We start from the raw sequence: 21,220 nt of genomic DNA, 5'->3' as shown, positions 1-21,220 counted from the left end.
TTGTTCTGGATTGGATGCTGTGACTCCCTCAGGCATGCAACAGGCAACTGGGATACAACACTGGCATGACAGACTCTGTCACTACAGAATGAAGAGACTGCACTGACAGATAACTAGAGAATGTAAATACACTGAATCATTGTTGTGAAAAATGCCAATCAAATGTCACTATAAATGGGCTCTGAATTCATGAAAACCTTCACAAAAGAAAAGTATTGAAATGGACCTTTAATGATTGAAAGTACTAAAATGTGACGTACATCATATTTTAGTACTCATATCTGTTGCTGTATTTTTCAGAATCAAGGCTTTTTTGATCTTTTCGCTCTATTTTGTTTTATTTCAGCGTTGTAAATACCAGAAACTGTCAATCTTCTCTGAAATACCTCTTAAAAATTAGGCTTCAACTGGCAACGCTGCACAAATATGTAACAGAATCTGAATGGGGGTCACTGGCACCATGTATTTGCTGAGTACAAAGAATACTACATCACCTCATTGACGGGTACTGTGAGGTGGTGTCCAGTCCAATAATTCCCCACTGTCAATTGTCATTATTTTGATAGTCCATTGTCTGTTGAATTGCTACAGTCACCTCAACTGAATAGGTCCATTGACCCTGCAGTGTTCTACAGAGCAATGAGTATTGATACAGCAACTAGCTATTAGACGACCGAGCAGGTTAAAGGTCAAGTATTTCCCAATCAGATCTGAACCGCAGTGTGAAGGAGAAAAGTAAGAGGTTTGGGGAAACAGAGCAGAGAAAACATAAGAGCTGATGGCAAGAAAGAGTGAAACACAGAAAGGAAGAAAATAACAGGAAACAAAGAAATGAATTTTTTGTAATTCAAGGAAATGGTTGAAGCCCACTAAAGCTTAATTTTGCCTTGCTTTACTTGGTGGTGCTGTTGACTGATAACCTGTGTGCTGTTGGAAAGACCAAAAATCTAAGACCCAAAATTGTAAAGTATGACAATTACTTGCTAAACTATCAAAAAAATCCAACCAAAAAAACATGCAATAAGATGTAACGAGCAAAAAACAGTTTCAAGGGCAAAGAGTGTTGACAGCTAATGAACTATGTCACTAGATGACTTTCAGCTTATATGTAACTGCTTCATTTCACAAAAGAAACTCTCTGAAAATTAAACTTCTTCAGTATAATTGCTGTTATTTAATAAAGTCACAATAATGGTGTGCTCTCACATTCCATCAAAACTGCACTTGTTCAGACTTCATAATTATTACAACGTATTGAAAGTATGGCTTTCAGATAGTCATCAGTGGAAAGTTGTTTTGAATATTTAAAGGAAAGCACTTAAAACGAGGAAAAGAGTTTTCTTCAAAAATCCTATTTTTGTTTGTCATGTAGAGATTAAACATGGCTGCACATTTATCTACCTTTTCCAATTTTAAAATCCTATTTGGTGTGTTCCAACATTCAATTGTAACTTTGACTTTGGTCAGACTGCAGGAAAATCTGATTTTTTTTTTTCTCAAATCAGATATTTAGGACAGACTGTTAACACTGTGGAAGTGATTAGATTTGTTTAGTATGTCCAAACATCATCAAACTATCTGCATGAGTGGCTGTGGTAACAATGTGGCTTCCTTTCTTTCACATTGCAAGATATCTCTTGATAAATTGTCTTTCCAGGTTCTTTATTACTTTGCCTTCACAGAGGCTGCCCTTCAAAGTTTACTTCAGCATCTGTTCACAGGCTGTTGTTCTCCATGCTGTCTTCCTTAATGCTCTCCTAGAAAAAGCATTGATTCTGCTCAGTACTTGTATCACTCTGGATTTGTCATCATGGTTGTGTGTCACTTTGCAAGTGATGCAATTGAAAGACAATTTGAGCAGCCGGAGCCTCTAGACTGAGACATGTGTAGAAATCCAATTTAAATCACATTTCAAACAACCTTAAATGCAGTTTGGATCTGTATTTTTTGCTGTCCACAGTTTCTAAAATCCATCCATATCTCGATATGCTAAGATAAAACTGATGTAAGTTGTCAGCGTAAAAAAGGAGGCATACCTCAGTAAATTAATTTCCAACTTTTAGTTACCAGATATTTTACATAATTTGGGAATTAAAGTAGCGTACATGACTTGGCATGTGAATTTTAAGCCTTAAATGGACGGATCTTGCTTTTACTTACATTTACACTGGAAACCTTGACTCACCAGTTTATCCAGGTTACTAATAGACTTTATCTGCCAGTACAATAAATTATCAGATACTGAAATAATGGACAGAACAAGGCCAAAAGGTTAGTCATGTATACTAAGAAATTATCTGCATATATGGATATTTTGTTATTAATGGAGCCAGACTTAATTCAAGTAATATTGGAGTTAGGTCTAACATGGCTGAAAAGCAGCATTGGTCAACACAGTAACTAACTTTTGAGGTACACTGTGGTGTTTTTTTTAACACTTTAAGAAATAGTTGTTTTTAGTTTAAAAAATGTTTGGTTTATACTCATCCATTCATTCATGTTTATTACTCTGCCAAGGAATGATGGAGTTATGTGACGATTGGCGTACGTAACCCTGGAGGGAATGGTTATTTTAACACTAGCAAAACAAAGTCTTGCCAAAATTGATGAACTGATCAACAGGCCTTTATAATAGTAATTTACACACAATCCGGTATCCATACATAACATGCACATGCATAACACATGCTTGTGCTCAGCGCAAGGTCATTTTTTATTAAAGATTTCATCCGCCAGCAATGATACGTCAACTGAGCAGCCTTGGCAGAGTACTGCGCTCTCTGGGTGCTTCTCTTGTTTATGGTTGTGTCATGGTGGCAGCATGTTAAGAAGGATATTCCAGATGACTCTCTTCCCATAACTGCTTGCATCTTCTCCTGGTTGATCCCATAGAGTCCTCAGGCCAGATGGGATATGCAGTTCCTCAGCTGAGTTCTGGCTTTACTCCCAGAAAACCTCCAAAGGAAGGTGCCCAGGAGGCATCTTTAGATGTGTGAACCACTTCAATAACCTACTTTTAAAGCAAAGCAGCAGCAACAACTCTACTCCAAGCTCCCTCTGGATGTCCAAGCTCCTCACCATATCTCTAAGACTGAACCCAGGCAGCCTACGGAGGAACCTTATTTTCACCATTTGCATCTGTGACCTCATTGTTTCGGTCACTTCCCAGAACTCAAGACCAGGGTTGAGCGTTGAAATGTAGATCCGCTTGTAAATCGAGAGGTTTACATTCCAGCTCAGCTCCTTCTTCACTACGGCGCAATGCCCACATTACTGCTGACGCTGCACCAGTCTGCCTGTCTACCTCAAGTTCTGTTTCCCCGTCACTTGCAAACAAGAATCTGAGATACTTTAACTCGTTCACTTGAGTAAGCAACTCACCCCTGACCTAGAGGGAGCAAACCACCAGTTTCTGGCAGAGAATCATGGCCTCAGACTTGGAGGTGGTGACTCTCATCTTGGCAGCATCACACTGTGCACACTGGCCTGATGAAGCCAAAAGAACTGTCATCTCGAAAAGGCAAAGATGCATTTATAAGATTCCCAAACCTGGCTTTCACTCTCAGTATATCATCAGTAAATATTCAGTCACAGACACTAAATTTTAATCTGTTCTAGGAAGGATCTCTTCAGAAACTTTGGGTAATTTCAATTTTGGCATTGGAGAGACACGTTTACTTGGAGAGAGACTGGATGATCCTTTAAAAACAAGGACTCTAAGTTGGAAACTAAGAGCACTTAGAATGAGCGTATGTGGAAAATTCAGTTGCTTCAGCTTATTTGCAAGATGAATGAGAATTCTATTAATATGAATATCCTTTATTGTTTAATATTTATCAGTAACATTTTAAATTATGACCTACAACATAAATTAAAACCTCCAGCTTTTAAAATACCATTTTCCACATCAGTCCAAAGTTCAAATCACAGTCTTGACTTGTTTATGAGTAAAACACATCAAATTTAAGTGGGGCTGACAAGTGTGATATAGTTAAAATAGATATATTCATGCCTCTCTGGGTTGTATGTGAATATTAATGGAGTAGTGAAAGTGAAAAAACAGCTACACATGCATATGTGCCTGATGACATGTCAACTATAGACTGTGGCTCTCTGTTCATACTAATGTCGCTACTTATCTCCTTGTATCTTGTAGTGTCCCCTTCCTGACCCATATCTATAATCCATAGCTGCTGAACTCCTGCATTATTTCCTGTCTCACAGTCTCTCTTTTCCTCATCTGTAGGCAGGTGCTTGTCTGCTGTTACTGACAAGGTAATGGAAAGATCAGATGTGTGCTGACTACCAAACAACCAGCTACACCTGCAAATGAAAACGCAACAGATAAAAAAGAAGCAAAAGAAAAAAGAAATGCGGGAAAGGAAAAATAAGTAACAACCAAGTAGTAAGGTAAAAAAAAAAATTTTTAAAAAAGTGCAACATGTAAAGAAGTTTTGAGAAAAACAGCAAAGAGAAAACTCAGACATGGAGCGAAATGGAGACCCTCTGGGGATGACAGGCAGGGAACACCACCAAGGACAATTTCAGCATCAATAGAAAGATTCCCTTTGAGAAAACAGAATTGTGAGGTGAGGTGGTTGATGCTGCTAATTGCTTATTTTCAGGTTTGCTGCTTAAGCATCTCCATTTCCATACAAAGTGACTGACAAGATCCAAAGCCAGCAGGAAGAAAACAGCGACTGATTTTTCCTCGGGGCATTCTGTTGCTGAGCGGACGCTATGATCAAGTTGAATCTGTGAATAATTTATAAGATTTGATGGATGCTTCTGTCCAATCTGTCATGCAGGGTGGTCCCAAACCTTAACCCCCAGGCTTTATTACAACCAGCAGGTGTTAGATACTGCAGTCATCAAATGAAAAAATGATTTCCTTTGAACTCAATAAAAGCCATTGTGGCTACTTTTTTGTTACATATGGAGGAGTCCAATTACAATCAAAATGACTTGTACTTTTTCTTTACTGGATGGTTGTCGTCTTCCTACAGCTATTTTACAGCAGACTTGATTCTGCTATCCGCCATTGAATATTTATCCAAAGGTGTGTGGCGATAGCCAAATGTTGTCATAAGGGAAAGAAATTATTTTCTACTGCTTGCTCTGAAATCTGAAAAAAAACTGAAAGTTTTAACAGTACAGACCGGAGCAATGTTTGCAGGGCTACTGACACATCGGATGTAAAGCCAGGATTTCATAGATGTTCAGTATGTGGTCAGAATGGAGTGTTTAGTCAAGATGGTAATATTTTGTAACGTTATTCTTTTATCAGTGAGTAAAAAATTACAATTAGCAAACAAATTGCCAAAAATAGTACTTTAGTGTGGTCCTCCCTTTTATCTCAGCTTATTTGCTCTTCGTTCTTATTTTTAACTCTTTATTTCTGTAATAACCTGCAAAACTCTATGGAGTAAATCTGAAATTTAGCTACACAATGGAAAACAGGTACTTTTCAAAGTAATAATTTCCATGTCTGTCATGAAAATTCATGGCTGTTAAAGTCACATTCAGTTTATCATAATGAAAAATAACACTGATTCCAAAAGCAACAGTAAAGTGCTCATGTTAACACTGAAACACATTTTACTTCCTTGTATCATTTCTCCTGTTCATACTGTCCATTATTAATGCATTTCCATGGTAAGAAATAGTTTTTAAAAACCGTGTAGGTTGAGTTAGGCCATGTTTCCTTATCAAGAGGTTTTGGCGGCATATAACATAAAGAGAAAAAAAAGTCTAATTGATTTAGCAAACATGACAGATGGAGTTTTGTATTTGCTTCAGCTGAACTTCAGAATATACAGTATTTTTGGATAGAATGATAATGTACATTAGAAGGGGATCTTTTAATATAAGCCTGTCCTTTAATATTAAATGTTTCTGATTGTAAAAATATGTACATTTTTATTTTTCTATTTCAATTTAATGGGAATTGGACATTATTTGGAAAGCTGTTGTTAGCATGCCACGCCTGCAATAAGTCACTGAAATAGTTAGAGTTACTTATATATTTTACCCAGCTCAGCTCTGCCCATGTGCTGAAGTTTGTCACTTCTTAGTCAGAGTGAAATCAGTGGAAACAACCTGAGTGATATTATTGGTTTTAGTGGTATAAAGTTCAATAGGTGCTAAACAGACAGCATGATGTGCCAATGTGGAGCAGCTTGTCATGCAATCTGTTGCATCTTGAGGCAACGCTGTAACATGGCACTTGAGTAGGTCCACAGCATATTATATAAATCCATGATACAGAGTAAATGTGGAGTGCTGCCATGGCTTTGGGAGTCTTGCTAGTGTTATTTCACTGGATTCCTCACCTGAAGAGCCTCTCCAGCTATGGCTCACCAAGCAATGTCTTTTTTAATATCCGATAGTGTCGGTTGCAGAGGCTTGTTTTTTCTTCTTCTTTTTTTCCACCTCAACAATGAGTTTCTCTTCTTTCTAATCGTGACAGCTACCAGAGCTGGAGAGAAGACATGCTATCCCCTGACAAGTGCAAAAGTCATGGTCCAATAACTGGAATGTGCCAGGCGTGGAAGCGAGTCTCAAAAAAGCGGTGCTATTATGGAGGGACTGTCTCGGTTCGTGTCGGAGGGCACCGGTGAGTTTCACGTTGTAGATGGAATAAAGTTGTTGTTTGACAGTGTGGAAACTTGCTACCTTAAAGCAAAGGTTATCAGGATATTTACAAGTTCAAGTATATAATTAAATATTGCTTGTTTGTCTGCATATTAAGTATAAAGAAAATGATGGAAATGTAGTTCAAAACCAACTTGGCAATGCACTGGTTCCTCTCAATCTTAATGCTTGTGGATCACAGCACTGCTGGTCTTCAGCAAATTGCATTTACCTTGTGTCCCACGTGTAGCTCACCTCCTAATTTGATTATGGGACTGAAAAAGTGCTCTCGTCCCCTTGAGAACCTAAATTCAGAACTACTGCACTAGACCCTCACTGAGCACGTTACGCGGAGCTCACCAGAGACAAACAGCTGCAGCCCTCTTAGCTGAGATACGGTAACAAAAATACTGCATGCCGCCTCAAGACAAAACGCTGAAATTACTGCATTTGTTACGAGACCTACCCCTGAGACCCACCCAAAAACAACATTATGAGTTGACTTGCTTGAACTGCAAGCTGGGAATCAGCTTTACCTTTCAAAAATAAAAATAACAAGAAAGGCTGCAGGTTTAAAAGGTCTGGGTGCTTTCAGGCATTTAGCCTTAAAATTCAAAGCTACAGGGGAAGTTGTTCTTGAATATGATTGAAATTAAAGATGTTTTTACTTGAGATTAATGGAAATACATATTAAAGTGACAAGAAATGCAAGACAGCTTTAGTAAGTGGTATATAATGGATGTGTGTTGCAAAATATAATTAAAGTACATCATATACAAGGTGTCCTTATTGCCATCGTCATTTAAATCAACCAAATGTCATCTTATTTGCATTTTTTCCATACAGCCAAGGACATAAAGTACATTTTGAGTGCAGAATATTCAAGATTATACAAATAACTGCACTTACACACAGTGCAAGCCTCAGTGATTATTTGTTTATGTACCTCCTACAGTTTCTGTTCAGGAGCACACCTCTATCAATAACCTCCCCACTAGAACATCAGCCTTGAGCTCTCTCTGCATCCGCCCTTTCACAACCTGTACAGAGAATGCAGGGACAAGTAGTACTAAAACACAAATAGAATGTCCTCCAATGTCCCAAGCTGCATGTTTCAAAATTCAGCATGTGCAATAGAGCATAAAAGCAGCAGCAGCAACAAGCAAACTTTTGTTTTTGAAAGCATAACGTAGAAAACCCCTGGCCCCGGAAAGGATTAGACCTCACCATTAGAAGTAGCATCTATTGTATCAACATAAGTGAGAGCCCTTGCACATGCTCCATTTGAAAGGAACATAGAAGCAAGGCTAAATGTGTACAGAGTCCGTAATAAACTACATATATGTTCTATGCCTTTAAGGTACACTATGCAGGATTATCTTTAAAAAATAATAATAACCCCTCTTAACCACCTCCTTGAGCCACTAGGAATGTGTAGTGATGTGTTTATCTGTATAGATCCTGCTCTCTGCCTGAACTTTATTTTTTTTTTTTTTCATATTTTGCTGTGTTTGGGATGTTTCTTTGCTGTAAATGTTGGGAAGTGGGTGTGTAGCCCAGAGTGCGAAGGAGAGGTAAGACCTTTGATTTAAAAAAACAAACAAAAAAAAAAAAACCGGTAGCCACCTGCACCATAATCATGTACAAAAAAACCAGCAGATACAGAATTTAAAAAAAAAAAAAAAAATGCAAATACAGAAAGGTTAACCTCTAAGCGGACGGAGCTCAGTCTAAAATCAAAGTGAATCTGTTTTTTTCTTATTAAAATTTATCTTAGTTAACTTACTAAAATAATGCCCATTCAATTACAACAAATATAATTGTCCTGCATAGTAGCTCAGTATTTTCTGTGGCATTGAGCCAGAGAGCAACCAACAATTCCTGCATAGTAAACCTTTTAAGGCAATTCCTGATCAATTAAACTGCTTAATCCTACACAGTGCATTGTGGACACTTCTAATTTAAATGTGCAGAATCAGCTGCAGTGTTGCACTAGCTGGCTGCCCAGCTAAGCACTGTGAAGTGTTTAACCACTTTAACAGTGTTGCTTTTCCCAGGATTATGCTCTTCTGTTGGAGGTCCATTGTTGAGCGTGTTGCCTGCATTCCTGTTAATATTCTCTGAGCTATAGAGATTAAAGGCCCCTTTGCCAGTGGATGTCTGTCTGTTTCATCCTGATGATGTCCTCTATCGCCTCTCCATGCTGTTGTTGTACACACTGTTAATACAGCATGCTTAATGTACTTGTAAAGTGGCTCATTATTTGTGCACTTACCTTCTTCTTTACTTGCAATAATACAAGCTGTTTTTCCTAAAAAGCTTGAGTTTCTATATTAGTTTGAAATGCCTTGTATCTTTAATTTCAAAGCACCTAATTCTCAATATTGGGATTTATTGCCTTCATGATCTCCCCTAATGAGTAACTCTAGTGTATGTTTAAACACTACCATGCTTTGCTCAGTTTCTTCCCAGTATTTGTATCATTTCATAACATGATACACATTCGAGCTGACTAAATTACATTAATTAGCTCATACCTGTCATCCCCTTACATGGGTTGAAGAGACAGTCAGCACCTGTAGCGAAACACGTTTGTGGCTGCGTTTTAATGTCACCTTATGACAACCTTTACTCAAATGCACGTCGCATATATTTTAAATTTATCAGACGGAAAGAAAGCACCTTCCTCCCAGGCAGCGTGCTCCCTGGTTGACATTAAAGAGTGCTATTAGTAGGAATTGCATAGAGGGAATCATTTTAGCACAGTAACCTGGGTATATGCAGATAAACGGTTTAGCAGTGACTGTCATTAATGAAGACAAGCTCATTTCAACTCAAATTATCAACGCTTCTCAAACCATGAAAGCTGCGTTCTTTCTGCGAGTGCATGCGTGTGTGTGTGTGTGTGTGTGTGTGTGTGTGTGTGTGTGTGTGTGTGTGTGCATTCCAATACTAACTGTCCTCAAAAGGATGGAGAGAAATTCTTCATATGTTTGGAAGTTTTAGTATTTATGCGGCAAGCAGGCATTTCATGGTGAGGACAGACTAAGAGTTCAAGATTAGGTCCAGGCATATGTAGATAAATTACAAATTCATTGGACATCCATTGTTAAGATGTTCATTTATTAGTTTATTGCCTTATTATCATATTGGTTTGATTTTCACGAACAAATCATGTAGTGCTTTTAAAAGCTAAGGCCAGTTAAGTTCAACAATTACTGTCCAACGGATAAAGTAATAAACCAAGAGGCCCTGATTCTGAATATGAAATTGCTGACACAGGTCAACCAAGACGTCTAGAGGATGGTAGCATTTTATATCATTGCCCTTAACAACCTCAACACTGTGTGACTTTCAGTGATTGATCCAGAGTTGCATCGACATCCATTACATTCACTCCTTCATTCTGAAGCATGATAAATACATCCTTGGTGTATGGGCATTTTACCATCCGTTTACACAGACTTTCTAATCACATGCACAAATGTACACTACTGGTCAAAAGTTTTAGAACAGCCTACTTTTTCCAGTTTTTTATTGGAAATTATGCATGTTAATGTCACATTGTACTCTGAAATGAAAACATACAACAAATAAACAACTGAAATTTTAAAAATAAATAAATTTAGCAACCAACATGTATTCTAAACTTTTGACTCATCAGAGTAGCCATCTTTTGCGGATATAGGAGCTGTACACACTCATGGCGTTCTTTCCACAAAGGAAATCAAATATTCTTCAGAAAGTTCTTCCCAACTCTATTGCAGAAGTTGCCATAAATATGCGGCACTTATAGATTGCTTTGTTTTCACTCTTCTGTTCAGTTCATCCCAAACCAGCTCCATGGGGTTTAAGTCTGGAGACTGTGCTGCCACTCCATGTTTTCAAGCTTACTATCTTGTTCTGTTTTCCTAAGGTAGTTCTGGCATAGCTTTGATTTATGTTTTGGGTCATTATCTTGCTGTAGGATGAAGCCCTGACCAACTAGGAACATACCAGAGGTTTCTGCATGGCGTTGCAGAATGCTGTGGTAGCTGTTTTGGTTCAGGGTTCCTCTCATTCTGTACAAGTCACCAACCCTGGATCCAGCAAAACAGCCCCAGACCATCATGCTTCACCTACTCGACGGTGTACAAAAAACCTGCAAGATGCAAAGATTTAAAATTTTGATTCATCAGTCCATAATACCTTCTTCCAATCTTCAGTAGTCCACTGGTGGTGTTTCATGGCCCAGGCAAGCCTCTTTTTCTTATTCTGATGTCTTAGCAATGACTTTCTTGCTGCATCTTGACCTGTCAAACCTGCAACTCCAAGTCTTCTCTTCACAGTGAAACTGAGACTTCTTACTACGACCACTACTAAGCTGTGTTTGAAGCTGTTGTCCTGTGAGCCGCCCATCACCAAGCTGTTGACTCTCAGAAACTTATCTTCCGATTCTGTTGTGGCTTTGGGTCTTCTAGACCTCTTTCTGTCTGAGTTTCCCCCAGTTTCTGAGTACCTTTTGATGGTGAAGAAAACTGTACTCACTGACACCTTGACTTTCTTCTCAGTTTCTCTGTAGGAAAGACTACATTTTTAAGTATTATGATGGCCTGTCTCTCTTCTATTGTTAATTGCCCTTTTCTCCATTTTTATAGCAACACACTACTTTCTGCAGCACAGTACTGTTCAAATAATGCTCTCGAGGGTATGGCACTTTTATGCAGACAGAAGGAGTTGTAAGTAATCAGGAAAAGTTAGGACACCTGTAGGAATCAACCTCCATTGCTGCAGAACAGCTTTAAGTTGTTAACCCATTTCTTGTTCCCTGAAAAATGCCTTTTTGTATAATTTTGAAATGTATATATTTTGGAGTTTTGGTTAACCTTACCTTTTTTTTTAATCTCTGGCGGTTCACGGCTTTGTACCATTTCAAGCTATTCATTGGACTTGAATTACTTGAATCTCAATTTTAAAAAAATGGAAAAATTGCGGCGCTCTGAAACTTTTGACCAGTAATATATGAAAAAATATCATGAAACCAGTTGGAAGGAGGCATAACAGAAATTTAATGTATTATTTTCAATCTTTAATTTGCTTGAATTACAGCTGCCAAATCAAGTACAGTAAAGAAAATCTTTCAGCATTGTCTGAAAATTGTTTGCATACTACTGATCACCCACACCCCATTCCGACATCAAAATTCTCTTTATTTTGATTAATATCTTCTTACTTACTGATGCAAGATTATTTTTTTTGGCAAGCAACATTGGTCAGCATTTCTCTGCATGAATATAGAGCAGCTAACATGAAAAATCATTGTGTGGACACGTTTTAACACATGTTTTATTACAAAAGTGCGGGTACCCCTGGAGTCAATCTAGCTACTGCATTTTCATTTAATTATGAAAAATAACATGTTTTCTATTCCAATCATTTTTTGGAATATCTCTAATGCAATGCATACCTGGATTTACTCAGATTTTTAGCAATTAATTAAACTACATCATTACTCTACCACACTGCTTTTGTAATAGTTCAGAAATATTTCTTTTGATTTTCAATTTTTGTTCCCAAATGTGTCCTTTGCAGTTTCTACTTATTTTTCGCACAGTTTGTTTATCAAGGTAGAAACGTATACAGACAAGAGAACCTTGTAGAGACACACAGGTGAATCGCTATCTGTACCAGACAGAACCCCTAAAGATTGTCTTTGACTTCTGACACTGACACATGTGCTGCCATAGACCTAAGTGCTAATCTCTCTGCCTCACCTGTTCTTCAGGTCAGCTGTCTGTACTCCCGAACTAACGTCTTTTCCAGCCCTCTGTCCCTTTGTGCACTTTGTTCGACACTTCAGATTGTAATACTGGTCTAAATTTGTCTGTGCTATCAATTCCATGTTTTGAAATGTGACATTTTTGGTTTTGCTTGCACTAAAACGAAAGAATTATGTCTGACTTTACCCTACGAGAGCTATGATTCATAATCTATGCATTCTGCAGCAACTTGGTCTGTTCTGGACATTTAAATGTACTTTATACCCAATGATAATGCTTCAATAAGCTGTCCAAGCATTTTTTTAGTTAAAAAAAAAAAGCATATAGCTGTATACTGCTAAAGAGCAACATCCTGTTTCAAATTTGGTTAAGTTACACTGATTGCAGCTAAATAAGTTCAGTTCTTGTAATGTGCATTGGACCCCGCAGTGACTACAAAAGAGATGGGATGAAAGCAGCTGATCATTTTTAACTTTAAAGTGATGATTTCAGCCTGTTCTCAGGAATTAAAACATACAACACTAATAATGTCATTGTTCAAAGACATATTTGTTTACGCAGTTCTTAGCCATAATCCAAGAAAAAAATCTAACTTTTCTTACAAGGTCATGGTTGAGAGTGGCTGCGGCAGTTTTATGGGATAATATTGACATCCCAATATATTATGACACAGTAGGTTTTCCCTGCAGGATCGGAGGATGTTTGCATGCACATCCATTTCAAGCACACATGGGGAAACTCATGAATTCTGACCCTCTTGTCACTTCCAAAGGTTTATACTGTTGAAGTGGGCCTCTTTGGCAGGTTTTTCACAACAATGTGCGCCTTGCAAGACCGCTGGCAGCTTTAAAACCCGACAGTAACACGGACATCTCATCTCTTAATCTGTCTACCAACTGCTTGGCTCCAGTGGATGACAACAGGCTCTCGGAGCAGCTGCCTACACAGACGCTCTGCTCTACCGCAACTTAAAAGTCACCTCAAACTCCCTGGTCCATGATGTGATGCTGAAGGGCAAAGATAGCAAACCAAGAGTTACAATTTGTGGCAAAGGATAGCATTTGATGATGTTGGCTGCTGATTTTCAAATTTGACTGGAACTGAGATTTTTTTTCTTGTGGGTTGGTAGCAGACCTGGTCACTAGAATGGCATGGAAATGGAGCACAGATGAAGATCATAGCTGTCAAAATTGTACGATAATGATGATGGAAAGCTGTGAGATACCTCTTTGAAAAACAAATAGGAAAAAGCATCCTGCTCTCCCGCGTTTTTCTTCCACTTTAGCTTTCTTCGTCTTGCGCTTATGCACTCTGCTGCTCTCCACTCTGATGCAGAACACTTAAAATGTACTATATGCTCAAATAAGCTCACCAGACAGTGGAAATCATTGCTTTCTCTGCTGTGTGATATTTCCAGACTGAGACATGTCAACAACAGCAATAAATGGTTTTCTCATGAGTAAAACATGAGGTGTCTACTTGTCAGTGCCACAGCACATGTGATTAGATGTCTGAATTTAATTCGGACAGACAGGACTGTTATTATCATCTTCTGTGCTGCAATACGTTACATTATATTGCAACACACTGTACAATATACAATATGATACATGATGGAGCAGCATTGTTTATTAAAGAAAAAAGTGAGTGAGGTCAAGGAATTTACACTTCACAGGAACTGCTCTACTATGAGTCTAAAGCTTGGATGAGTGCAGGTATATTCTTTAGAGAGGACAGCAGTTGTGGCTGGATCTATCCATGTATCAGTGAGAGCAAGTGAATGCAGAGGGAGAAAAAAAAATACTGAACTGCTGACTAACTGTTCCAAAGCTTCTTCTTTACGTTGATCTGGGAAACCTGACTAAATAGTTAAAGAGTTGAGAGACTGTTGGTGGAGCAGAGTGCATCGCCTAGGGACATGTTGAATTGTGGAGATAACACAGATATAAATGAAACTAATTATTAAGACAATTACAGGGACAAAAAATGGAAAAGAAAGGCGATAAAAAAACATGCAGGAAGAGTGTCTTGGTTTTCCTCAGTGGGCCACTGCTGATAGGCTCCTTTAAAAGTTAACAAATTGCATATGTACTAAGCTAACCGGCTGAACATGTGGCTGTGAATGAATACACAGAGAGGCCTATCAGTAACTCTGCAACAGGAACAGGCCTTTTAAAGAGATCGGATCATTCAGACTACTGTTACTTTAATCAGGAGGAACCTTTATTAGCAGATGTTCTGCAGCATATGGTAACATGCAGCGTGCTGCCACTTTTGTCACCCTGTTAATTGAGACATGCTAAGATCAGGTGATGTTTCGAAATAGTGTCTAGACTAGCGACTTAAAGCTGAGTTTCTTCACAGCTAATATAACAGTTTGTTTTGCACAAGCATTGTTACGGTTTGCATTGTAGCTTGGAATGTCCATGCATATACACCGATCAGGCATATTATTATGAACACCTGCATAATATTGTGTTGGTCCCCTTTATGCTGCTAAAAATCCTCTGACCCAATGGAGCATGGACACAGGACCTCTGGGATGTCCTGTGGCACTAGGCTGGTGGCAGTGAATTCTGTGGGTCCTGTGGGTTGCAGAGTGGGACCTACCTAGATCAGACTTATACTGGCTCATCCCACGGATGCTCAGTACAGTTTGGATCTGGGGAGTGTGGAACCCGGGTGAACACCTTAGCTCTGTCATGTTCCCTGGGCCACCCTTGAGCAGTTTTTTCAGTGCGTCGGGGTGCATTGTCATGCTGTGGGTGGCAACTGGCATCAAGGACTGCTGTTCTCATGGGGGGTTGAGGGGTTGCTTGACCTGCAATGTTTAGGTGGGTAGTACATGTCAAACAGCCACATGAATGTCAGGACTCCAGGTTTCCCAGCAGAACGTTGCGTTATAACAAGATGATTGACATCATTCACTTCACCTGTCAGTGGCCATAACGTTGTGGCTGATCGGTGTATATTGGCAAAGTCACAGTATAAAGAAAAACCATGAAGCTTAGAAGATGCAAGATCTGAATTAGAAGTTTCAACTGGAAAAGCCCAGCAGGTTGACATTTGTCAATGCTTTATGTTCCCAATGTAATCTCAAACAAGGGACTTGCTGGGATCAAAAGGAAATCAGACAATTGATGACATGATGTCTTTTCTTCTTCTGATTCTGCCCATCTGCTGAGACGTGAGGATATAGCTAACTAATGCTCAGCATCTGCCCAGATCCCAGTGTGTCAAAGGATGAGAAAAAGAAACAGGATGGAGAGAGGGGCATGTACAATATGATGAATATACTTAATTGGAGTGAGAAATATTTTTTGATTTGCAACAACTTAGCACTGACTCACCAGGGGGCTGCTGCCTCATGAGTGACTCACACATGAGAATAGCGCCCCAATAATACCGTTTAGGAGGATTGTTTTGCATTTAATTGCCAGTATTGTCACTCTGTCATGAGAATCTATATGTGAGATGCTGCAAAATTAAAGAAACCGTCAAACATGAAAATGAAACAGTCGCCAAAGATGAAAGCGATACAGTGTTTCGAGCTACGCGATGGTGTGTTGGTGTTTGAATAGGATGTTAGTCTCGAAGGTTTTCTTTCTCTGTTCTCTCAGGAAGTTCTAGTGAGTTCACCTGTGACAAAAGAAGATTTTTTTCTTACAGGGTCCAACACAAACGGTAGATAGTTTAGTTGAACTCTGAAAACCAATGTGATTCTCCGCATGTATGGGTTTAGATAAAAAAAAAAAATCTATTTTCTTATCTTCCACTTAAGGCTCAGAGAGGTGAGAGCACAAGAATATGGGTTACTAGATGTTGTCCCTGCAGGGAATTTTATCAGATTATCCACGTTCATTTCCTTTTTCTCTCATGTTCCTGAGTTTGTTGGTTTAACAAAATACTTCTACACCTACAGAGCTCCTGTATTTGATTATCAAATGCTTTCAGTTAGTTTCTTTGCTGAGAACCATCTGGTTGAGAGCTTTGCAAAGCAGATTCTCATCAGTTAGAATGATGAATGTGGAAGAAGGTAAAAATCTATGCATTTAAGCAGGAGGAGCAGCTGCATTTATTCCATCCTCTGGAATAATCTACTTTAGTGCTCCTGAAGAAAACATGCATTACTTACATCCTCGGCATGATGTGTACTTGTCATGTACAGATGTACAAAGCTAGATAGCTCTGCTAAATTTGTTATCTTTCATACATGTTTGAATGACTGCATTCTCTATTGTGAAACACTTAAAAAGCCTCTACAAACCTGATTGCTGCACCACTTTACATTTTTCCTGGTTACTAAAGTACCAATGTGCCCATGCCTGAGAGTCAAGATTTACAATTTGATTCACTCCAGCATTGTGCAGGTTACCTCTCATCGCAAATGACATGCTTCCGTTTTTCCTGTTTTGTTTTTCAGCACTTTGGGGCATGCCCTCATCTACATTAAATCAAGACAGTCGCAGTGAGGATGAAGTCTAGTTGCCATAGAAATAAGGGAGACATTTTATCTCCAAGGGATTTTTTTTTTCAATGTACACTTTGCTTCGAAACATAACTGGAGTGTCGATCAATAGAGGTTCTGTACAAAACTCCCATCAGAAATGGTGGATACATGACATATTTTCATTCAACAATATGTATTTTTTTCTGCTCACAATCATTTTAACACCTGTGTAAAATGACAAGACTTTTTTTCCCCATTTTTAAACTGGCACCAATGCTCAATATTTCATTTTGGAACAAGACATCATGTATTAGTGTCTATGCTGGATATTCACATTAAAGGGCTGTTAAATCCTGAGCCAGTCAATATGACTAAAAGAAACAAGACTTCACTGAGATGTCAAAGGCAGTACTACACATCCTACATTCAGGAAAAGAAACATGAAAAAACGTAAGATTATGCATTTAAAAGTCTTCAAGCTAAAAGATTTCCTCTGTGTACTTGCCAAATTAGCCCACTCACTATATGATACCACACAAATTATCTCAATTTGTATGGACTGTTGTATGCAGTGTATCCTCTCACCCTGCATCTGTAGAATCACTGAAGGCTGTAATGCAAAATATCAGCCACTCAGTCACTCAATGATCTGTGCAGAAGCCTCGGAAATAAAAACAGCATTGTCCTTGCAGTGCTGAGCGAGCCAGCTGCTTCCTGTTATGTATCAAGTATGATAAAGCAAAGTATGCGATTAGACTGTTGTTTCATTCCAACATAACCCTGTTTTGCTACTTAGCTTTCATAATGAGACAAGCAAGACTTCATATTCATTTTTCATTGTGCATATTTTCAAACACTGTGTTTCAAGGTTTTTATGATGAGGACTAAACAATGTGTTTGGTGAGCATCAGTCTATCCTTGATATCCAGTTTGGCTGCTGTCGCTAGAATATAAATTTCTCAGAAATAGACAAAGTCAGACAGTAACATTAGTTTACATGCTTACATGTACATAGTAGCATCTAGAATCTGGCACATACTGCATATGTGAGTCCTGAACAGAATGTTTGGTTCACTGTTGAGAACTGGACAATATTTATAGTTTTTCTCTCAGCAGAAAACCTCAACATATAATCAATGTCTTACGTTTTTGCTCCCATGTCTTTGGGTTTTGGACAGTATAAAAAAATATCAAATATAAGACTTTCAGTCCAGTTTCACACAAGGAAATCCAAGGCTTGACAGACCTCCTGTGTCTAGTTATGTTTGCTCAGCTATAGTTGGACAACCACAGCCCAGGAAAGGTTATTTTTTATTATCAGTCTTGTCAGCAAAGCAGTTACGAAATTAACAAAGTACTTTTTAATGGCTGAGTGTGACTTCTCATATAGTAGTGCATCTCAGAATATCAAAATATTACAACGTAAGATCGTACTTTGATAGTAAAAAAGTGTTTTTTGTAATTTAGCTCAAAAAGATAACTCTCATGTATTCTATATTCATTGCACATGAAGGTAAATATTTCAAGGTGTTTTTTGTTTATTTTTTTTATTATAATGAGTTAAGGCCCATGTAAATCAGAAATCCAGTATCTCAAATTATTAGAATATTCCCCAAGATCATCCATCCATCCCTCCATTATCTATACATCGCTTAATCCTCACTAGGGTCGCGGGGCGCTGCAGTCTATCCCTGCTGACTTGGAGCAAAGGCAGGGGACACTCTGGACAGGTCACCAGTCTGTCGCAGGGCAACATATACAGACAAACAATCACACTTGCATTCGCACCTGCCAGCAATTTAGAATAATCAATTAACCTCAGCATATTTTTGGACAGTGGGAGGAAGCTGGAGTACCCGGAGAAAACCCACGCATGCACAGGGAGAACATGCAAACTCCATGCAGAAAGATGCCGGGAAGGAACCGGGGATCTTCTAGCTGCAAGGCGAAAATGCTAACCACCACGCCACTGTGCAGCCCCCTTCCTAAGATCATTTTTAAAACAGAGTATTCATGATGCGGAAATGTCCAAGTTCTGAAAAATATGTTAAATTATACATTCAGCACTAGGTTGGCTCTGATTTACAAAATATTAATGCACCAGTTGAGTAATGACATGGAGGCAATCTGACTGTGGCACTCCTGACATGTTATTGAAGCCCAGGATGCTTTGATAGCAGCCTTTGGCTCATCGGTATTTGTGGGTCAGGTGTTAATACCCCACATACAATTAGAGTTCTATGGGGTTTGGGTCAGGTATGACGGCTGGCCAATCAAGCACAGTAATATCATAGTCTACAAACCATTTGGTAGTTTTGGCACCGTGGGTAGGTGCTATGTCCTGCTGGAAAAGGAAATCTGCTCTCCATAAAGCTTGTCAAGAGATGGAAACGTGAAGTGCTCTAAAATGTTTTGGCAGATCCTGCATTGATTTTGGACAGATGACATGGCACCCCAAATCATCACTGACTGCTAAAAACTTCACACCGGACTTTAAACACCTTGGATTCTGTGGCTCTCCACTCTTTCTCCAGACTGTAAGACCTTGATTTTCAAATGAAATTCAAAATTTGCTTTCATTTGAAAAAGATGACTTTGGACAACTGAGCAATGACCCTGTTCTTCTTCTCCTCAGCGCAGGGAAGACCTTCGGACATTGTTTCTGGTTCAGGACTGGTTTGGTAGTAGGAATGCAACAGTTTTAGCTCTCTTTCCTGAAGACGTCTGTCCTTGGTAGCTCTTAATACAGTGACACCAGCCTTAGTTCACTCCTTTGGAAGGTCTCCAGAGGTCTTGAATCGATTTTTCTTGACAATCCTCTCAAGGCTGCGTTCATCTCTGTTGCTTGTGCACCTTTTCCTAACACACTTTTCCTTTCCAGTCAACTTTCCATTAGCGTAGCACTCTGCCCACAGCCAGACATTTAAGCAGTGGCCTTTTGTGACCTACTGACCTTGTGGACAGTGTTGGTGATCATCTAGTGGACAGCTTTCAAGTCAGCAGTCTTCCCCATGATTGTGGCTGCATGTACTGAACTAGACCGAGAGATAGACGGTATGTATACCGTTTGAATAATGATTTACATCTATAGGCCATAATTATCAAAGTTAAAGCAAAAAAGGCTTGAAATATTTCACTTTATGTGTCTAAAATGAGTCCAGACACATATTAAATGAGTCTAGAATAGATTACATTTTATTTTTCTAAAATAACTGATGGAAAATATTGAACTTTTTCAGGATGTTCAGATTTTTTGAGATGTACTAGTACAGCTTGTTGTACAGCATGTTGATGTTCCTGCTTCAAATGCACAGAATGGAACCCTGCTCTGTTTGGAGAGGATCACATCAAACAAGGGAGGCCATCTTTGTGGTTTTCCGATTATATATAACAGCATTAAGGACAGATATTTTTATTTTCAAGAATCCATCTTTGATACACTCATATATTTAGAAGCCTATAAATGTCTTTCTTTCAATACAGAGCTTGAATTACTGAGACACATCCCCTGTGGTGCTTGAAGTAAACATCAACAATCAAAGACGTCATGCAGTCCCGTTTCTAAGGTGAGCATCTAAAGATTCATGATTTATTTATTAAGTATCTATTTATTATTACACCCTGAAAACCAATGAACTGAGTAAAAAATGAGAAGGATACACATATCCATACATTTAGGGCACCCATTCAGTGGTTGATATACAGATTAATTTTTTTTTTGTTTGCTTTTTTAATGAGTGTGCTCTGTGGCTTTTTGGCACCTTAGACACACACATAATTTTACTTAAAGCTACTGTTTCTGAGTAGGAGAAAAAAAATGGATAGTATCCAGACGCTGGATTAAAGCTCCCAAAACTTTAACGGACTGTGAAAAGTCCTTCATTCCATAATCCACCAAAGTAGGTTAAGATTATTTCATACAGTAGCATGTGTTGCTGTTTTAGACAGCAGATCTTCAAAGGAAAAACGACATGACATTGTACGCCCACAAATGGCACATGCAGTGCCTACAGTGGCACCAAACCATTTGTTACTTTAAAAAATATTCTTGGCTTACTAAATAGTGGAGAATCTGACATTTATGTTAAGCCAAAGTCCCTGAGTTTCAAAGAAATCTGAACACATCCTTATTTCTCACATAAGAAAGAAGGAAAACTGTTGAAGGTCAACCCTTATTGAAATTCACTTTGTTTGTGTCAACAATATAACACAATTGAACATGAGTCTGAAATGTAATGTGTGCAATACATCAAAATACCAATCTGAACAAGAAAGCACTTAGAAGAGACTAAACCCAGTTTTTGTCAGCATCTGTAGAGCACAATGTACTGTAAATCAATGACAGAGACTCTTAAACGTCTCTGCAAATACTGGACTT

This window comes from Amphiprion ocellaris, chromosome 7 (assembly GCF_022539595.1).
Source record: "Amphiprion ocellaris isolate individual 3 ecotype Okinawa chromosome 7, ASM2253959v1, whole genome shotgun sequence".
NCBI classification, from domain to species: Eukaryota; Metazoa; Chordata; class Actinopteri; family Pomacentridae; genus Amphiprion; species Amphiprion ocellaris.
Note: the sequence above shows the minus strand (reverse complement) of the source record.